We start from the raw sequence: 20,270 nt of genomic DNA on the forward strand, positions 1-20,270 counted from the left end.
TGTGTGTTATACAGTAAGTATCCTCACACTGAAGGTGAGTGACCCTCTTATCTCTGAGTGTCAGTTGACAGCTCTGTGGGTTTTAAACTGAAGTGGTGGAGGGATACAGAGTGGGGGTGGGTTACATGCTGGCCACGCCCCCTGACTGTCAACACGAGCCAATCAGCTCCTCTAATCTCGGTTGCCTGGGATAACGCACCAAAAATCCGCACGAGCTAACAAGGCCCCGCCCTCGCACCCGCCTTCCACATACCTCCGCATTCCACACCTGCTGCCGTCCCCTTTCCTTTTAACCGCCTCCCTTTTCCCCTTCCTATTGGTCATCTCCCTCCGTCACTCAGCTGGCCAGGCCGTTTTTCCTCCCCTAACCATTGGTCGCGCCCCCTGCCGCTCAGCGTTCCGTTGCCGGGGAGACGCCGCTGTGAAAGAGGGAACAGGGGGTGGTTGGTGTTGGCGCAGAGGGGCGTGAAAAGTGGGCGGATCCAGCAAAGGAAAAGTGGGCGGACACCATCATTATTTTACATTGGTGGTGGTATTGAGTTACTGTCTGAAAGGAAAACAGCGGCAGAGAAGCGGAGGAGGTGGGGAGAGCAGCAAGAGCAGACCAGTGAGGAGGAGAGGTGAGTAACATGACAGATATCAGCTACAGCACCGGGGCTCCCCCCTCCCTCAGTGCAAGGATGTAGCAGGCACTCTCCCCCCCCCCCCCAGTGCATGGATGTAGCAGGCACTCCCCCCCCCCACAGTGCATGGATGTAGCAGGCAATCCCCCCCCCCAGTGCATGGATGTAGCAGGCAAACCCCCCCCCCTTAGTGCATGGTTGTAGCAGGCAACCCCCCACCCTCCTTAGTGCATGGTGTAGCAGGCAACCCCCCACCCTCCTTAGTGCATGATGTAGCAGGCACCCCACAGCTGCCCCCCATTTATATTTGCAAGACGTCCTTTTTATACTCTCTCTGCCTTCTCCACTGCCCTATATCCCCCCCCAGCCAAAGCCCTGCCAGCTTCTCCAATCTGCACACACAGAGCATCCCCCTGCACTGGTCCCTCGGTGCACACTAATAGCAGGGCTGTGTGCTTACTGTTTGCCACTCATCATGGTGCTATCATGTTAATCACAGTCATCATTATTATTATTTGTGGTTACCCTTCTCCCTTTGCTCATCAGCTGCAGCAGAGCCCACCTCTGGCATCAAACCCATAACATTGGCCTCAGCATTGATGCGATCATATGCAGTAAATTCCTCACCCACCTTTTTATTTAAAAATATATATTTATTTTTTTTTAATTTGATTTTTTACCGGGTACCGTTTTGTGGTGTTTCGAGTAGTATTTTTGCTTTTTTTATGTAAAACCTGCCATTTTGCCAGCCTAGCTGTTGCTGGAGATATGTCCTATTTTTACACCATGGAAGATGCTGGGTTGTGTGAGTAATGCTGGGGTGGCATCTTTGCTGCTGGCACCTATTGTTCTTGCATTGGGTGGGAAGGACGAGGTCCCTGGGTCTAAACTATTTTTAACATGCTCTCTTTGTTGTTGTTGTCTCGCTTGCTCTAGAATAATCCATTATATTTCTGGTTTTGTGCCATGGTGAGCTGCTTTAAATTGAGAAGAATAAATCACATTTGTTTCTCTGTAGAGGATCAACATAGAAGGAAATGTTATGTTTAATGTGAACCTCCTTGGTTAAATGCTTGACTTTTTTTTCACCTGGTCCATATTGTAATTGTTTCTTTTTAATTTTCATATCTGGCATAGAACATTTTTGGGAAATTAAATATGTTATTTTTATTTATTTAATGACCCTAGACTTGACACACATTCAGATTGTGTTTGACAGGCACTTTGTTTCTGATGACACTTAAATACCAAGCAAATTCTTGACTTTGTATATTTGTTGTAATTGAGGGTTCACTAAGCATGTTAATGCATTTCTTAATTTTGTAATATCAGTATGTATCACTAACAATTTGGACATTGAGTTGATCACTAATGTTGCCTTATTCATATTTATAATTGTCTAGTATTGGGTTGTAACTTTGTAATGTGTTTGACATTGCACATCTACTGTAATTTAAGTAATTACTATTAAACCCATATTTATTTTCTACATACCTGTTTACTGCCCACGACAGGTCATTTAAAATGTTAGGTGCCCCATTAGTACTTGGCTTACCCTATGCCTCAAGCCAAACAGGTATTTTGCACACTGTTACTATGCAATTAATTTGAGCGGTACTAGGAGGAGGAATTATTTTAAAGGAACAGTTCATGTTTGTGTCCCCAATGACAATAATGCATTATAAACAATACAACAAATGTTATGTATACCAAACTACAATATTGAGCCATTTTGATGCAAAACAAGTTAAAATAACCATTTTGGACATAATGGTCATTGTATGTGAGGCTAATTTGTAGGAATCTTGTCCTAGCTGTGATGTGAAATGTGGTTCTATTTAGCAATATGGGATTCTGGAAGGAGTAACCTGATGAAAATATTATAGATGTATGCATTTATTGACCAATCTTTCTTCTGACCCATCTAAATACTGTACCACTAGAACTTATGCTGTGACTGGCTCTCTTGTAGCTATTACTGTGGGTGAGGTGGTTGAATAAATACTGCAGATCTGATGAGGGTCTGAGTGCTTCTCTAACCTTGTCTCTGTCAGAGGGGCTGGTGATACATTGCATGTTAATGCATTGCTGGCTCCTTGTTCTTTGGAGTTAAAGCAATAATCCCGGCTGAATCCAATTTTACCTTATCTGGGGGGCTGCTTGGAGCGCATGGGTGGTCCCCCAATATTTGAACACCCCCCAGTTCAGTAGCAGCAGAGCCCAGGTGGATCAGTTGTCCACAGGGGAAACTTTATGGCCACCGAGGTCAGAGCGCACACTGACAGCCAATAGAAAAGCTGCAATGTCATCAAACCATGACATCACAACTTTCTATAGGTGACCGTGGCTGCCATGTTTGGAGACGGGGGGGGGGGGGGGGGTTAGCTCCTTGGGACCCCTCCTTTCAAGTGAGATATATAAAATAAACAAGCAGCTGAGATTGTAGTTTTTAAAATACATTTTACTTAAGGGTAAGTAACCTTTGAAATGACGGAGGTGTGACTACATACTTGGTATCTTTTTGTACTGCGCAGGGTGTCCATTTACAAAGAGGGGGTGAATAACTTCACTTCCCACAGTTTGCTTATAACATGAAGCCAGATAAACACATGAGAACAAAACCTTTATGTGTAAATCTGGACATTTATGTCCGAAATTCGTTGGCACTTATCTGAAGTTTATTGCTCCCAGTTGCACAAAGTTTTTGACTTTGAAGCTACAAGTGCTCTGTTTATGACCCAAGGTTAGGTCTTTTAATCCTATTTAATCTGTCTATAATATGTTTTTTAATATGACATTTTGTTTTATCTGAACATGCAGTACTTGTGAAAGCTTGCGCATTATTATATTTTTTTAAAGCGTTTTTATCTTAATGTGAATAATGGTGTTGTAGCATATTTGCAAATCGGATGGAAAGGAAATAGATGACAACGATTTTTGCATTTTCGCAGAGTTGCGCTTAAATATCTACGTATCATTAGGATGACTGCTGCATTTAGTTTTCAATTACATACGTTCTTGGCAACAGAAATATAGATTACTTGCATCTGCCTGTATTTAATGAGTCATTCGGTTTATGGCATTCAGGCTTAAATTTGAAAAGCTGCCAAACGTATCTTAAATAATGATGCATTAATTAAAGCAGCGGAAAAGCTGTTACTCTGACTCATATGTCCACTTTATTCTACCAGTGTAATTTGCTCAGTGGGACGGAAGCTGCAGAAGATGCCCTGTTGATTAGTAGTGATTCTGTCAGAAGTCAGATGATTGCATCGTGCCTCCTTGAGAGGAGGCTGTTTTGCTATAAGAAGATGGTCCACACAGTCATGCGGAGACCAGTATGTGTCGTCTTAATGCTACAATAAAGACTGCGCTATTACTTAATTCTAAACTTTCAATTGAGCTCTACATCATGCTGTTTATCTTCAATATACAAAGGGGATGCTCCACCAACTTTGCCATCTGTGATCTTTCCAGGACGCTTGCATTTATTTTTCCCAACCGGTTATCCTTTTAAGCTTGTCTAATACTAAGCAGTGTTTCCATTCCTTGTGGCCATTTCAGTAAGCGAAGGGTAAACCATGCATTTGAAACCAGTGTGATGCACACCAAGTGGCACTGAAGGAGTCAATCACTGACATCAATCCCATTTTTGTCTTTTGTATGTCAGCAGTGGGGACAGTATCACAATCCATTAAATAATATACACTTGATTCTACTGGCAAGTGCTTCAGTAGTGGAGAGACCTTGCTAATTTGAGGCTGGAACCCTATTGCCGTTTACTACAATATATGTTCACATGACCTCTCTGCAATCAGAGATCGGCTTTCAGATCACATACAGTGCTCTGTGATAAGCATGTAATTAAAGGCGTAACCCTGGATAGCCGGACAAAAATAGATCATTAATCATTCTTAACCCTTTGAGTGCCCTAAACGTGCCACCAATTCATGGGGTCTAACTCCTATTTCTAGGGGTGATGGTGTTGAGCACACTTGCGGAGCACTGAACTGATCTGACCAGAGCGTTAAGACGTAGTCTTTCGTTTGCGTCATCAGTGAAACCGCAATGATGTGATCTTCGAGGAGTGGTCACGTGATGGCCAGAGGAGCTGTGGGGGTCTCTCCCTTTTTTTTTTTTTTTTTTTTGTGTGTGTTTTTTTGTATGTGTTTTTTTTGGGGGGGGGGGGGGAGGTGACAAGGGTAGTGCCAACTAGAAGGTTGCAGTAGTCAAGGCGGAACAAGATGAGTGAGGGAATTAGGATTTTATTTGCGTCATGAGTGAGAAAAGGACATACTGTATGCTGGTAATATTTTGGAGGTGGAGATAGCGGGACTCAATGGCAGGCATAAAGGAGAGATCAGAGTTAAAGATGACCCCTAGGCAGCTGGCTTGAGGTGTTGATGAGATTTGTGGTGTTAACAGTGAGCAAGCATTTGGATGTAGGGGTGGCATGGAAGAGAGTATTTGTTCTGTTTTGGATATGTTAAGCTTCAGGTAATAGTGGAACATAAAGGTAGAGATTGCAGAGAGACAGTTGGTGACACGGGACAGTAGAGAGGGGGAGAGGTATCGTTGGCAAAAAGATGATACTGAAGGCCAAAAAACTATATCAGTTTGCCAAGAGAAGATGTGTAGTGAGCAGAGGGTTTAGGACAGAGCCTTGTGGAACCTCAGAGGGAGGGAGTGATGATGAAAAACTGAAGGAGCTTTTGCTTAGGTACTATGTGAACCAGGAGAAGACCATCACAGAAGCTAATGGAGGGGAGAGTATGATCAAAAGTGTTGAAGGCAGCAGAGCGATACAGAAGAATTGGAATGGAGAAGTGACCATTTGACTTGGCTGTGTATAGGTGATTAGCCACTTTAGTTGGTGCTCTCAGTGGAGTGTAGAGTCGAGCAGGGAGGGGGAGAGAGTGAGTCAGACTGTCATATACAAGTAGCTTGGATGCAAAGGGGAGAAGAGATAGGGAGGTTGGGTCAAGAGCGGGTTTCTTTAGAATGGGTGTGATGAGTGTATGATTGAAAGAAGATGGGAATGTGCTAAAGGTGAGTTAGGTGGGGAGCAGAGGAGATGTGAGGGATAAAGGGTACAAGTTGTAGGCAAGATGAGGGGAGGAGTGTGGAGACTTCGTTCTCCTTCACAGGTGTTGCCTGTGGAACTTGAGATGGAGATGTCATGTCTGACTGAATCTGGTCTGAAGTAGGTGGTGAGGTCTTGGTCCATGTGGGTAGCAGTGGTGTAGGCATTGAGGGTTAAAGGACAGAGTTTGTATGAGTGAATAAAAGTAGGGTTGCTTTGCAAGGAAGGGGGCAGTATTTTATAGGACGAGTGTGAATTTATAGTGGAGGAAGTCTGCGTTAGAGCAGGATTTCCTCCAGTAACTTTTCGTAGTGTGTGTGTGTGTGAGCACTTCTGGAGGTAGCGGGTAAAGTGTGTGCCACAGTTGTGGCTTGGATTGTCTGGGGTGACGTGTTATGGCAGAAGCAGTCTTGTCCAAGGCTGAAGAGTTTACTGTAATATAGGGAGGTTGCTAGGTTGGGGAGAGGTGAGGTTGCAAATTGGAGGAGGCCTAGAGAATGTAGGTTACTATATGTGGTTGTTGTGGAGTGTGCAAAGGATAGTGAGGCTACAGGTTAGGAGGTGATGATCAGAGAGGGGCAAGGTCATGTTGGAGGCAGGAAAAATACGTGTTAAGCGAGTGTTTGTGGCAGTGAGTAGGAGGTGGTCAACTGGGAGAGACCTAAGAGGAGGTAGAAGAGATGGGCTGCTGACGCGGCTTTAGGATTGTCAATAGGTATGTTAGTGTCCCGAAAAGTAAACCGGGCACTCTAATGGGCGTTTTGAAAAAATAGAACAGAAACATCGATCCTCCTGAATAAAGTAAAAAAACATTTCCCCCAGAAGCTCATGGAGTGCCCGTTTTTTACTTTTGAAGTGAAACTTCTATTCTGGCACATTGTAATTTATCATAGGACAAACCCTCCTTCATTGGGAACTAAGTACATATTAGGAAAGGGGGATTTGCGCGCGCTGCCCCTCCAAATGCTCTCCCTCAGCTTCGGAATCTTCCCTGCAGCTCCTAGTCTCAGGGGATCAGCGGGGCATACTCAAGACAAAAAAACACAAAAATAGGAGCGCATAGAAAGAAAGCCAGAAAACCGAAATTAGTACACAAATCTTTATCAAAGTAAAACAAAGAATGACACATTTAAAAAATACCACAAAATACCATATAAAATGTATCACAATAAGGGTCAAATTACACCACATGGATAACACGTGTATCTAAAAACACCCAAGACACCCGCTCAGGATAAGGTACTAACACCTATGGCTCAGTGGGAAGAAATGGTATAAAGTGGTATAAGAAGTGATAGAAATGGTATAAAAAAAAAAAGAAAAGCGCACAAGGCTGCCACGTTGGTATAAATGGAACCTCCTAATGGCTTCCTCGCGGTGTCTCAGGGTTGCAGCATGTAGATCCGTCGTCATGGGCGTAACGTCGCTGCGTATTTTGGCGAAGAGAAAAGGCTGAGCGAGGACCCTGTATATACACACACGTGTATGTATGTGTATGTATATATATATATATTTGTGTGTATGTATGCGCGCACACATGCACTTAACTTGCATGTACATCCCCCATATACATCAAGTGACATATTTAGAAATCCCAGTTTCTGGCATACTATAGCATCAGTTATTTTTGTATATATAATTCTATCTCTATCTATCTATCACGCTGTAAGTATGTGTATACAGACACAATTCTCTTTGCTGGCACCTACCTAAATTCTCATAGGAGAAAAACTCCTTCATGGAGATGAAAATGTGTAGCGGAAGTAAGGCGCATGCACAAGTGTGCGCACGCTCCCTGCTGGCTAATCTCACAGCAATAAAAAAATGATACTTTCAAAAATCGTTCAGTCAATCAAAATCATAAAAATCTAAATACAATTTCTGTGACAAAACGCAAAGAAGTTTCACTTAGAACGCGCGTGCACTATTACACACCGCATAAACGGAAAGAATGCTACCCAGGAACTGCCAATAAGTGCTGGAGAGGTTGTGAGGAGGTGGGAACAATGCTTCATATCTGGTGAGTGTAAAATAATCGAGCGGTTTTGGGATATATTAGAGCAGATTTTTAATATTACCAAGATTAGAATCCCAAAAGACCTGAGTATTACACTGCTAAACAGAGAAAGGATCAAGGGGCAGAGAATTAGGAAGTATCTATTAATACACATGCTAAATGCAGCAAGATGTGCTATTGCTGCTAACTGGAAAACGTTGGAGACGCCTACTATGGGACAGTGGGAGTAGAGTATAGGAGGTCATGAAAATGGAACAACTATCAAATATAACACTGAAAATAGGTCAAAATTTGAACGCCTTTGGCTGCCATGGTCAGAGTTTACTGTTAATAGAATGATGTGAGAGGATTGGACAGTGGACACACTCGCCATAGTGAAAATAATAATAAGGATAATCCGGATAACTATTTATGGGATTGGCTTGTTTCTAGTATTTATTTTAATTTTATTTTGCTTAATCACAATAACGTTCTATTTTTTATTTGTTAGTTTTTTGGATTGTTTGTTTTGTGTTTGTTTTTTTTATTATTAATGCTGTCAGGTAATGGGTTACTGTATACCCGGTACTCTAATGCATGACTCATTTTATGTTATTATACAATAAGTCTGAGTATTACTGACTGTAGACAGCAGAATAAAAACTTTTTTTTGTTTCTTTTGTGTTCTGATTTCAAGTTGTGCTGTACTGTTTTATACAGTATATGTTAAATGGCATAGAAACGTGGACTATAAATAAAGAATATACAAAAGAACGCGCATGCTCGGCACACACCCTCTTTTATTTTTATTTAGCCTGAGTGGAAGAGCCAAGTTTCTGTAAGGCTAGAAGATTGAGTGTTGGAGGTGAAATCCTGTATTGCAGTAAATTTGTTGCAGACAGATCACGCTTTCCATAGGACACGGAGAGGTGAAATAAGGATGAGGTTGTTGTAATTGGCAATGCGTGGTGAGCAGACTTTGGGATAGGGTTCGGGATGTGAAAGGATTAGTATGGGGATAGGACCAGGATTAGGGAATGTCAGCACAGAGTTGGCTTATTTGTAAGCGAGGCGAGTAGAAGGGAGGTCCTATTAATTATTATTTTTTGAGTGATGGGTTTTTATGGGAGAATCAGATGGAGTTGATGGCTGTAGAATGAGGGGAGGGTTTATGGGTGGAAGTGTATGGGGGGTAGAGGCAATAGTGCAGGGCAGCGAGCGGAGAGAGCAGAGCAAAAGTAACAGTAGTCCAAAGCAGAGAGTTGGGGAAAGTCATTACTTGGCCTGAAGCTGTAGTGTTTCCAGTGCGGATGTGCAGTGCATGAACAGCAAATGGTGTGTGCCCTTCGTCGTTTGTGCAGGCAAAAAAGTGTAGAATATTAGTGTAGAGAAGTGAGCTCAGCCAAAGCTGCCCTGTAATATCCTGATGCAGATAAAATTGCTGAACGATCCATACAGACTGTGCAGTCCACCTCCTGCCTAACTATTGTTAACTACATACAGTATTCACTTATTCATGTGAACACTTTAAATGACAGTATTCACTTAATGTGAACACTTTAAATGCTATGCCTACCCTGCTATGCTCCCCCAAACTTCTACTTTTAAACAATCATGCCTAATGTCCCATTTCAAACAAGACATTTAAGATCCAAGCACCCTAACATACCAGATCGGCTAACATGATTCAAATGAATTATGTGCGGATCATACCAGATTTAGACAAATAGTGCACATTTTTATAAAAAAGTAAATGGTTGAACTTCCTCGTAGCATCTTATCGAAGCCTGAGGAATTGTCGTTTGTGAATTTTATAGCTGTCATCTTTAACCTTTACACGTAAATAGAAAATACTGTATGCTGTTCACTAGAGGTGTTACTAAAATGAAGCAGTCTGTAGTGCTTTATCCTGCTGCTGTTAAAACAGGCCTTCCTTTTCCACTGCTTTGTGCAAAATGGTCTTCCTTGTACAAATTGAATCCATTTGTTTTACTTTTGAAAATTAAGAATGTTTTTTTTTTTTTTTTTTTTTTTCCGTGGGCATGACAATCCAGTGTTTCCTTAGTTTTGTGTTTTGGGTTGATGTTGGTCCTAGGAGGGAGTTCACCTTTAATGTAGACATTCTCCTTGCTGGTTTCACCACCGGGACCCTGCTGGTTCATGTGCACATCCATTCTACCCAGCATTAAAATAGACGCTGGGTCGCAGCAGGCAATCAATGAGGGGGACAGCAAACATCACAGCAACATTTATTGGTCCCCCAGCATGATGTTGCTGCTGGCTATTTCTCCCCCTGAAATTGGACATGTATTTTTGCGGAATGCTGTTCCCAGTACAGCTTAGCCATACTTTGGTGGTTAGTGAATGCAAAACATTGAAGCAAAGGGTGCTGCATACTTTATGAAGGCACACAATGTCCACAAAGTCTTATTTATTTATTTATTTTTTATTGGTATTTTCACAACATATGTAGACATAGATTGGGGGGCTGGGCGGTGAGGAGATCAGAAATAAAATAGGTTACATTGTAACACATTATTCTACCAGTATATTTCAGATCATAGACCACAACAGAACAAATTCATTTACAGTAAGTATCATGTGAAAGGGCTCGTGCTTATGTAAATGCGAATTTGAATTCTATTTACTATTGTGTAAAGGGTTGGCCTCTTCCGAGCTGATTTCACGTCACTCAGAGTGGGGGAACCATGGTCGTAGGGAGGTGGTCTACAACAGGATTGTTCCTAGATTCAACTAGGGATTATTTGCGTAGGAAAGCCAGAGTTGCTAGACTTCTTGGAAGTTTTGACAAGTGTCGTTAAGAAAGCTGGTCAGCTTCTCCATTTGGCAGAGAAACCACATTTTGGCCCTGATGCTCGGCAAGATCAGAATTGTATCTTTTCATTGAGTCCAGCAATTTTACACTTAGTGGCTGTGGCTATATGTGCCACTAGTTCTCTGCTCTCGAAAGATTGTGGAGGGGTCTATTTTAAAACGAAAAGCCATGGGCCCAGGGCAATATCCTTGCTTAGGAATGTTTTGGAACCAGTTTCGTATCCGGCACCATAGGTCTGAGATTCGGCATACCCACCACATGTCGAGGAAAGTGGCCGTTCCTCCACATCCCTTAGGACAAAGGGGAGTATCCTGGGATATACCTGGAGATGGCTACTGGGGTTTTGTACCTTCGCAACATAAGTTTGTATTCATTTTTCTTTAATTTGTTGTATATATGGAGCAGCTAGCCACAGCATTGAAGATGTCTTCCCAGTCATCATCTCCTAACTCCTCTCCCATGTCCCCCTCCCACAGCTCAATGTATTTAAGTTTGTTCTGAGTTCCTCAATTCAGAAGGAAAAAACAACCAGATAGGCTTAAAGTTAGGCTTCTTTGAGACTCTGCTTTTAGGCACATCATTTCAAATTCTAGTTCAGAGTTGGATGGATTGATTTTTGCATGAAATGCTCTGATCGGAAAGAATCAGAATATCTCCCTGGCTCAGGGGCTTACAACACTTTGGCCAAAATGTTAAACTAAAAGACCATTTATTTAATAGATATCTATACATATATATTTAGGCACTGTAGCGTGTATAAGTTTCACTGGATGTGCACTGAGCTCTGTCTGTGTTTCATGTTCTGTCTCTGGTTTTAAATATATATTTCCATGCTCAGTAGCACTCCTCTGTGACACTTATATGCTTATATATATGTTGTGGTTAATTTGGGGGATTTAATATGAGCTTGCAGGTGTCCTGTATGTTTTACAATTCTTGTTCAGCTGGTCTTAGCTGATTGGAAGGTGGCGCTTCCTATCTTGTTGAAGCTCACCCCGTCCCACATTTAAATGGTTAAAAGCTCACTCCATAGCATCTCCCACTCTTTGGGGAACTTGCTTGCTTGCAGTATGATTGTGACAAATACAAAGTGCTTTTCCTGGTAATGTACAGGTTAATAAAAGCTTCAATCAGACTTAGAACTATGCAACTAATTTTGACAGATTTATTTTAAATCATTCTTCCTGGTAATACACAGGTTATTAAGAATTTATATTAGTGTTAGGGACCCTTGAGATGTGGTCTGCGTGTAGTGGCTCAGGGGCTTACAACACTTTGGCCAAAATGTTAAACTAAAAGACCATTTTATTTAATAGACATCTATACATGTATATTTAGGCACTGTACCGTGTATAAGTTTCACTGGATGTGCACTGAGCTCTGTCTGTGTTTCATGTTCTGTCTCTGGTTTTAAATATATATATATTGTCATGCTCAGTAGCACTCCTCTGTGACACTTGTATGTATGTGTGTGTGTGTGTATATATATATATATATATATATATATATATATATATATATATATATATATATATATATATATATATATATATATATATATATATATATATCTATATCAAAGACAAACAAAAAAGCAATAAAGCAGCGCCTAGTGAAGGTATAAATATAAGTGAGAATGTATGAATAAAATAATAAGTACAAGTGATAACTGAATATACTACATATATAATATATTTAATAATAAATGTACTAAATATATAATATAACAAATAAGCTAACTAAGTGCCTGTGCAAACAATTAAACCAAGTGAAAACATAAATAAGTGAAAGAACAACCTGTAAATGACCTATAAATGACATACACTGTAAATAACAGTGATAGGATAATTAAAAAAGCAAAAAAGAGGGTAAAAACCAGTCCTCAGGGCAATAGTCCAATATTGTGGATAGATGCTGGTGCAAGGGGTCTCCGGCTGCTCTCAAAAGGATTAACCACATCCATAAGGAATCTGCAGAAAGGAGAGAGGAGAGAGCGCACGCCCCATAGTATAAAACCGTAAATTTATTGAGGGGAAGGGGGGGAAGGGGGGGAAGGGGGGAAAAATGCACTCACAAGGGTACAAGGTTTAAAAGCATTTCGTGATCATAATCACCACCATCCGGTAGCTGCACTTGGTTCTTTGGAAGTCCCTCGATCTCGAAGATGGAAGAACCACAGTCTTACAAGATGTCCAGGGCAAGTGGATAGTTCAGCAACAAGTTCCAGAGATCGTAAAGTGTATCTCCTTGCTGACAAGCCTCTGTGGTGTTTGGCGCTCGAGTCGGTCTGCTCCTGCGCTCCGTGATGACGTGGTGTCTATGCGTCCTACGTGATGACGCTCCGTGACACGTTTCGTCACACACGGGTGACTTTTTCAAAGGGTAGTGGGGAGGGACTGTACGGCCACATATATATATATACACCCTAATGGTTCCGTAACCCGCCCTCGATCAGCTGAATAAAACACTTGAAGTGATTAGAGCTAATATAGCTTCTGGATGACATAATAGAGTTAAAAAGAACTGAGAGAGAAAACTGCTAATAGAACTCATACCCGCAATACATGCTCTGTCACTTCAAGAATTTTAAGAAATATTAGTAACCGGTTCTTACCTTCAGCAGCATCATCCTGCTGCAACTCTTTGGCTGGCGGCGTGCTCCAGCATCGCATGCTCCCCCTGTAAGTCTTCTTAATATGGGCGCACGGCGTCACATGGTGCTGTGTTGCCATGACAACGTGATGCCGCATGATGTCACTTAGCAGGCCGTTGTCATAGCAATGTGCTTCAAGTGACGTGTTTACGTCACGTGGCGTTCCCGTTGGCAGGGCAACGTGGCACCATTTGATGCCGTGCGGCCATATTGAGAAGATATGCAGGGGAAAGATGCTGGTAGACGCCGCCCACCGCCCGCACAGGTGAGTGAATTTAAGCACCGTTCAGCGAACTTGTGAAATTTTAGGGACAGGTTTGCGCGAACTGGATATGCCACTGGATATGCCTCTTACCAACCTACCACCCCAAAGTCTAAAGATGTACCTGTAAGCAGGGGCTCTTTGTGTCAGTTTCTGAGTCTGGATTTGTGTCTGGTGAAGGGCCAGCCTCTGGCAGGTTCCCGGATTCGCTGAGCCCAGGAATAGAGGTCTGGCCCCTGTTCTCTTGCTAGCAACACACAACTTTCCTGTGAGCACAAGAGTCTCTCTATCAGTTCCCAGCAGGAGGCTTTTACACTTTACACGTGTCTGATTAGCCAGGTGGAGACTGGTTAATTGACTTTGGCTGCAATTAACTAGCTCCCTCCTGGATTCCTCAGACCACTAGAGGCTTTCTATTGAAGCCTAGACAGGGTTAAGTCCCTGTTACAAGGTGACAACAAAACATTGTCCTTCTGGCCTCTGGTTATCATTTGGAAATTGGAACCATCATGATGCTTCTGCATCCCCTGGCATGATGTATTGTTTTTATGATGCTGCTCAACCTTGGTGCTCAGTGTATCTCTCCACAGACAGGATAATTCATCACTGAACAGTAAATCCTTCATAAAGACTATAGTAATGTAAAAGTCCAATCCACACTCGGGATTTAAAGTGAGGAAATGACCAACCTGACTTAAGTGAATTACACAGCATAGCTAACGTCTCCTTTTTAGATCTCATCAAACTATATGGTAGATGTGCATTGTACTGTTTGTTGAAAAATAGTGTTGCTACGTGAGCTCTACTGTATGTCTGTCTATAGTCTATACAATGATGAATCGGCACACAAAAAAAATAAGCGGAAATGCTGACCTCCAATGTTATGTAGGGAATACCAGGGAAGCATGTCAGTGTGATTAGCACTAGAAGAGTTAAAGTATCTACTGCCTTTATGTTGCACTAGGCCGATGTGATGTGTTCTAGCAATCGCATGATCCTTCCCACAACTTTCATGTGAGGAAAAGGAAATCCTCCTCCTTCCATTCAGATCACTGAGGGATGCAGCTGTAATAAAGACCAGGAACAGGCACATGGCATTCACGGGATGTCACACGCATCATCAGCATTGTTGTGAAGTTGCCTGAATGTTATAATGTCCCCCAAGAGGTTAACTTAATGTGTGTTATGTTGCTTCATGCACTAGTTTTCACCAACATTTCAGTCCTAATGGATTTAAAGATGTCTGCTTCCCATTTACTCACTTATCAAACATTGGCTTATCTCAATGCTACTTTGATTCAGTTTCGCTATTTAAATTGATCTGGATGAAAAATGTTTAAATCAAATCTATCCATTAGATTTACATTTAAATACTTTATATTTTACATTGTAATAATTTTACCAAATCTGCCGTTTTGATGCATGTGAATCTCTGTGCCAATTTACAGATAAATTGGCACAAAGATTCACATGCATCAAAATGGCAGATCTGGTAAAATAATTACACTTTTCCCGCGTGTGAGGTGTTAATTTAACTTACTCTGACGGTTAGTGATCTGTAAAAGATTGGTTACAAATGGAATAACATGTGGATAAATAAAATAATAGTAGAAATGAGTGCCCTGCAGGCCAAAGATCGTTTGCAACCACGAAGATTGGTCAATTTGAGGCTTCTTCCATACAAAAAAACCCTCAATAGTTCATACTATTTCAAAAGATTTCTGTTTTAAGGCTATATTTACCATGCTGCATTATCTATAAGACACCAGTGTTCCCACTTCTTCTGACCATATATTATAGGCGTATGCAACAGTTACAGACCAGATTAAAATGTGAGACAGCCTTAGTTTTGAAAGCATTTAAACTGGTGGTGGATGTGAGAGTCTCAGGTAGGTTATTCCAGTTTTGTGGTGCACGGTAAGAGGAGGAGCGGCCGGATACTTTGTTGAGCCTTAGCTGTTTGTGAGTATCTTATTTTAAGCTTCTCTATTGTTGATACATTTTATTATGCCATGTTCTTCTCTACTTTAAAGACACCTCCATGGGCAGTGTGGAGGATTCTCTCCCCAGTGTGAATTAGCCTTACGTGAGTGTTTGGCTCATGAGTCTTAATATATGGTATACATATATTACACCACAATGTTTTAAAAAAAAAAAAAAATCCCCTCTCTGCTTCTCCCTTTCGTATGTATCGGGGATGATGACTTGAATTCACACGCTGGAGGACTTTTTTCTTCTTAGTCCACATAAGGGCCTTCTCTACATTTCCCCCACCTCCTCCCAGTTGTAATCTATTAAATTCCTTCCTTGCCTGGTTCAGAATTTTATATACATTCCTCAACAGGTTTTTTTTATGTGAGTTTTTTAACGTTATTTTCCCCGTTTTTTGAAATATTTTTGTTTTACCATTTTTATTCTCTTTCTGTATGATGCTATTGAGATAAGCTATCCTCTAATGGTGGCCTTATGTGCCTCCCACAGAATCGCTGATGGTTCTACAGACCCTTTGCTTGACCGAAAATAGTTTAGGCGTCTTAACAGGCCAAATTCTTTGATTAGCAATCTAAATTTCTTTGCTACACTGTAAGTCATTGCGGAGTGTAAATTTCCTGAGTGTGTGGTCTTGTCCAGATCCAGGTCTGGGACCATATTAAAATCGCCTCCTACGATATATAGCTGTTCTTGATTTATCCCCCATTGATTCCAAAATTTCCTTAAAAAAATGTATGTATATATGTGCAGTGGTTGACAAATCACCAAAAAATCTACTCGCCACACAAAAAAATCAACTCGCCACCTAGTACCAAACGTGTGCTGCTTGGGCCAATATTTACTCGCCCGGGGGTTAAATCCACTCGCCCGGGGCGAGCAAATGTATAGGTTTGTCGAACACTGTATATGTGTATATATATATGTATACATACATTCATACATACATACATACATACATACAGTGTTCGACAAACCTATTCCCCCACTCGCACCTGGCGAGTGGAAATTGGCTCGTGGCCAGTAGATTTCCCCTGCTCTGCAAAAAAAAATCCCCTGCACCAAAAAAAAAAAAAATCTCTCGCTCTGTGGTTCCCAATCTGTGCGCCGCTTGGCTGGCCTACAAGGACGCCACGAGTGTGTGTGGATTCCCCCTCACAGCCCATCCGTCCTGTGCTGGAGACCAGCCCACCGCGCACTACACCGGCAGGGAGAAGAGAAGCTGCAGCACGGAGTGGAATCTCTACCCCCCCCCCCCTTCCTGTACCGGCAGTCAGGGACAGAGGAGAAGCTGCAGCAGGAAGAGGAAGCCAACCCCCCGCCTCACTCCGGTGCCTGCTGGAGAGGAAGAGGAAGCTCTCCCAATGCCTTAGGGGAAGCACGGGGTCTCTGCGCAGCCCCTGGATTAAGGTAGACCCAGAACCACCTTGTGGATAAAGGAGGACTCCATATAAGGCTCTCTGATCCCTACCAATGAACATTTTGCATACCTTGCGTTCTTTTTATTGTAGATGTACCTTACTAACCATCAAAGTTAAATGTTTTACCTAGTAACTAACAATAGTTTAATTAATATATATTTATATATATATATATATATATATATATATATATATATATATATATATATAATTTTTATTTTTTTTGAAGGCAAGTCTCCTTTAAAATAGCAGATAACATTAGAGTTTGTTAATCTGTTTTTACTCCCCCATAACTTATTTTGCCCATAACATTCTACAAATTCCTCTCAGTAGCAAATGTTAACATGGTGCTGATTTTAAGCGATAAGGACCTTTCCATTGAGGAATGGATTGATTTTGACTCATTTTCAAATTGACCAGCAAACAACCTTCAAGGCAGGAAGGGCATCCAGTTCATACTGATCCAGCAAATTGTAAATGAAAGGCATGCATATTTGTTTAAGATTATTGAGCAACTTCCCCTGTAGGCATAAATCCTGCAGTTCAGTGTTTAAAAAAATATATATATTTGTTTAATTAGTGTGTGTTTGGGGGAGGGGGGTTATATTTTATATATTATTTATTTTAAAAATATTTTTATTTTCTGTTTTTGCAAAATACTCATGTGAAATATTTTTGAAGTGAAACTTCTTTAGTGGCACCTATTATGATCGGGTAAAACGGGAGAGATGGGGGACGAAATGTGAAACGGAAGTGACGTCACGGCTCCCCCATCCCTCCCCCCCCCACATGCCTGCTGTGACATGCGGCGGCGGCGGCCGCCAGCGCCGCCGCTCCTAACGGCCGCCATTAACCCCACACGTCCGCTGCCATGGGTATACAAAGATGGCTGGCGCAGAGCTTCCGGTGCTGCGGGTGTGGGTGTAGTTATATGGCAGAAGCCCCGAAAGTCCTCCAGCTGTGAGAGGAGGAGCCGCTGCTCAGCCTCTCTCCTCCCTACCTCCGCTTCCCCTTCCCTGTGTCATGCTGACTGAGCGCCACCGGGGCCGGAGGAGGAGAGGAGCCCCGGCGCCACTCCTAATGGCCGCCAATTCCCCCCACACGCTCGCTGTGCTGTCAGCATATGCCTTACGGCTCCTGCTCCAGTAACGCGGGAAGCGGGGGGGTTTGAGCGTGCCGCTTCCCAGGCAGCACTGCCGGAGGGGGGGGCCCTCTTAAGCACAGGGGGAGGGGAAGAGAGAGAAAGTCAGGAGATTCAGCCAGAGCCCCCGTGGGTCCGCAGTTCGGAAGGGGGTGGTGGGGGGGGGGGGGGGAGAGAGTCAGGAGACTCAGCCAGAGCCCCCGTGGGTCCGCAGCTCAGGGGGGGGGAGAGAGCCAGGAGACTCAGCCAGAGCCCCCGTGGGTCTGCAGCTCAGGGGGGGGGGAGAGAGTCAGGAGACTCAGCCAGAGCCCCCGTGGGTCCGCAGCTCGGGGGGGGGGGGTGAGTCTTGGGAGGGGAGTCAGGAGAGAGGGTGCAGGACAAAGAAAGAGACACACACATACACATAGACTGACACACATACACACAGACTGACACACACACACACACACTGACTGACACATAAACACACACACTGACACACACTGACTGACTGACACACACACACACACTGACTCACACACACACACTTACTGACACACTGACTGACATACACACACACACTGACTGACACACAAACTGACATACACACACACACTGACTGACACACACACACACACACACACACACACACACACTGACTGACACACAGACACACACACTGACTGACACACACACAGACACACACACTGACTGACACACTGACTGACACACTGACTGACACACTGACTGACACACTGACTGACACACTGACTGACACACACACTGACACACACACTGACACACACACTGACACACACACTAACACACACACTGACACACACACTAACACACACACTGACACACACACTGACTGACACACATACACACACACTGACTGACACACACACATACAGACTGACTGAAACACGCACACACTGACTGACTGAAACACGCACACACTGACTGACACACGCACGCACACTGACTGACACACACGCATGCACACACACACACACACACACTGACTGACACACATACTGACTGACGCACACGCAGTCACACACACACGCAGTCACACGCACACACGAGGAATTCACGCTTATTGCAAATACAGGGGATGTGTGCCAAGCACGCACGTTCTAAGTCCAAATTTATTTGTGTTTTGTCAATGAAATTGTATTTTGATTTTTAATTAAAACATCACAAACGCAAATACAATTTCTGTGACAAAAGTCAAAGAAGTTTCACTTACTATGCGCGTGCACAGCACACACAGCTTTTTTTCCGTGAAAAAAAAAAATACTCGTGAAATATTTTTCTGCTTTTATAACTATAGTAATTCCTGCAAAGTTGGTATCCCTTAAGTATTTTGAAGGTAGGTATAATCCTAAATGTCTGATTCTGAAAGTGAGGTTTGTACTGTACATATGGTATCTATATTTATTTTTTATTCTATACTTATGCTACCTTTTATAAAATCTTCCAGAATTTCTCTTGCACAGAAGTGCAGATTTCAAATAATATTGTCAGATCTGTTGTTTGACCTTATTTGTGTATTTTCTAAGCAGTCCTTATTGCTTTGTTGTAGATGCAGCATTCCTACGAGGGTTAAAGGAGGTTACCTTTTTTTTTCAAAAGCTTTTATCAAAAAAAAGCTAATGGTTTTTAAGAAATATTTGAATTTAATTGTGACAAAAGAAGGGTACTACATTTGAAACATTGTTTATCATGTTTGTGTGCAGGCACTGGGTGGCACTGTTCCACATTGCTGCTGATCATAGAGTGGTTGAGGGGAAGCAAGGGTGGACATAGCTGTGTGGCGGTCTTCCTTCTTGACAGGCAGAGAGTGAGGGAGACGGGCAGTCCAAGTACCGCTGTCATATTAATAAAGTGTAACCCTGAGTGATAAAGGGATTTCCCCCATATCACACAACATAGGCAAGAAGTTTGAGTCAAAATCTTGTCCACTCAATGACTGACCAAGCTAAATCCTTTGCAAGGGTGGTCCAAACCCTGTCATTTAAGGCAGGGGTGCGCAAAGTTTTTAACTTGTGCCCCCACCTCCTGCCTCGCGCCCCCTCGGCTCCGGCGTCAAATGACTACGTCACGGGGTCATGTGACATCACATTACCATGGCGACGTATCGCTAAAGATCAGGTAAGTGAAGCTGCAGAGGCCTCACGCGGTCCCCCAGCACTTTAAGTGCCTTGGTGGAGAGCGCTGGACCTCTTTAGCCACCGCAACCCCCCCCCCCCCCCCTGGAAATTCTCTTGCCCCCACTTTGCGC

The 20,270-nt window shown here is 42.8% G+C and overlaps 1 protein-coding gene across 6 annotated transcripts in view; it reads left to right on the plus strand.

The window, feature by feature from the left end:
- Positions 1–323: 323 nt before the first annotated feature.
- The window catches only part of CDKL5 (cyclin dependent kinase like 5), a 279,679-nt gene continuing 259,732 nt past the window's right edge, over positions 324–20,270 (plus strand). For 4 of the 6 annotated variants that reach the window (XM_075594274.1, XM_075594273.1, XM_075594279.1 and 1 more), the window contains exon 1: positions 326–620. The gene's annotated coding sequence lies outside the window, so the exon portion shown is untranslated. Of the gene's footprint in view, positions 621–20,270 lie in introns of all 6 variants that reach the window. The other 2 variants (XM_075594281.1, XM_075594278.1) reach the window with 2 other exon arrangements.

The sequence above is a fragment of the Ascaphus truei genome, chromosome 3 (assembly GCF_040206685.1).
Source record: "Ascaphus truei isolate aAscTru1 chromosome 3, aAscTru1.hap1, whole genome shotgun sequence".
Lineage (NCBI taxonomy): Eukaryota > Metazoa > Chordata > Amphibia > Anura > Ascaphidae > Ascaphus > Ascaphus truei.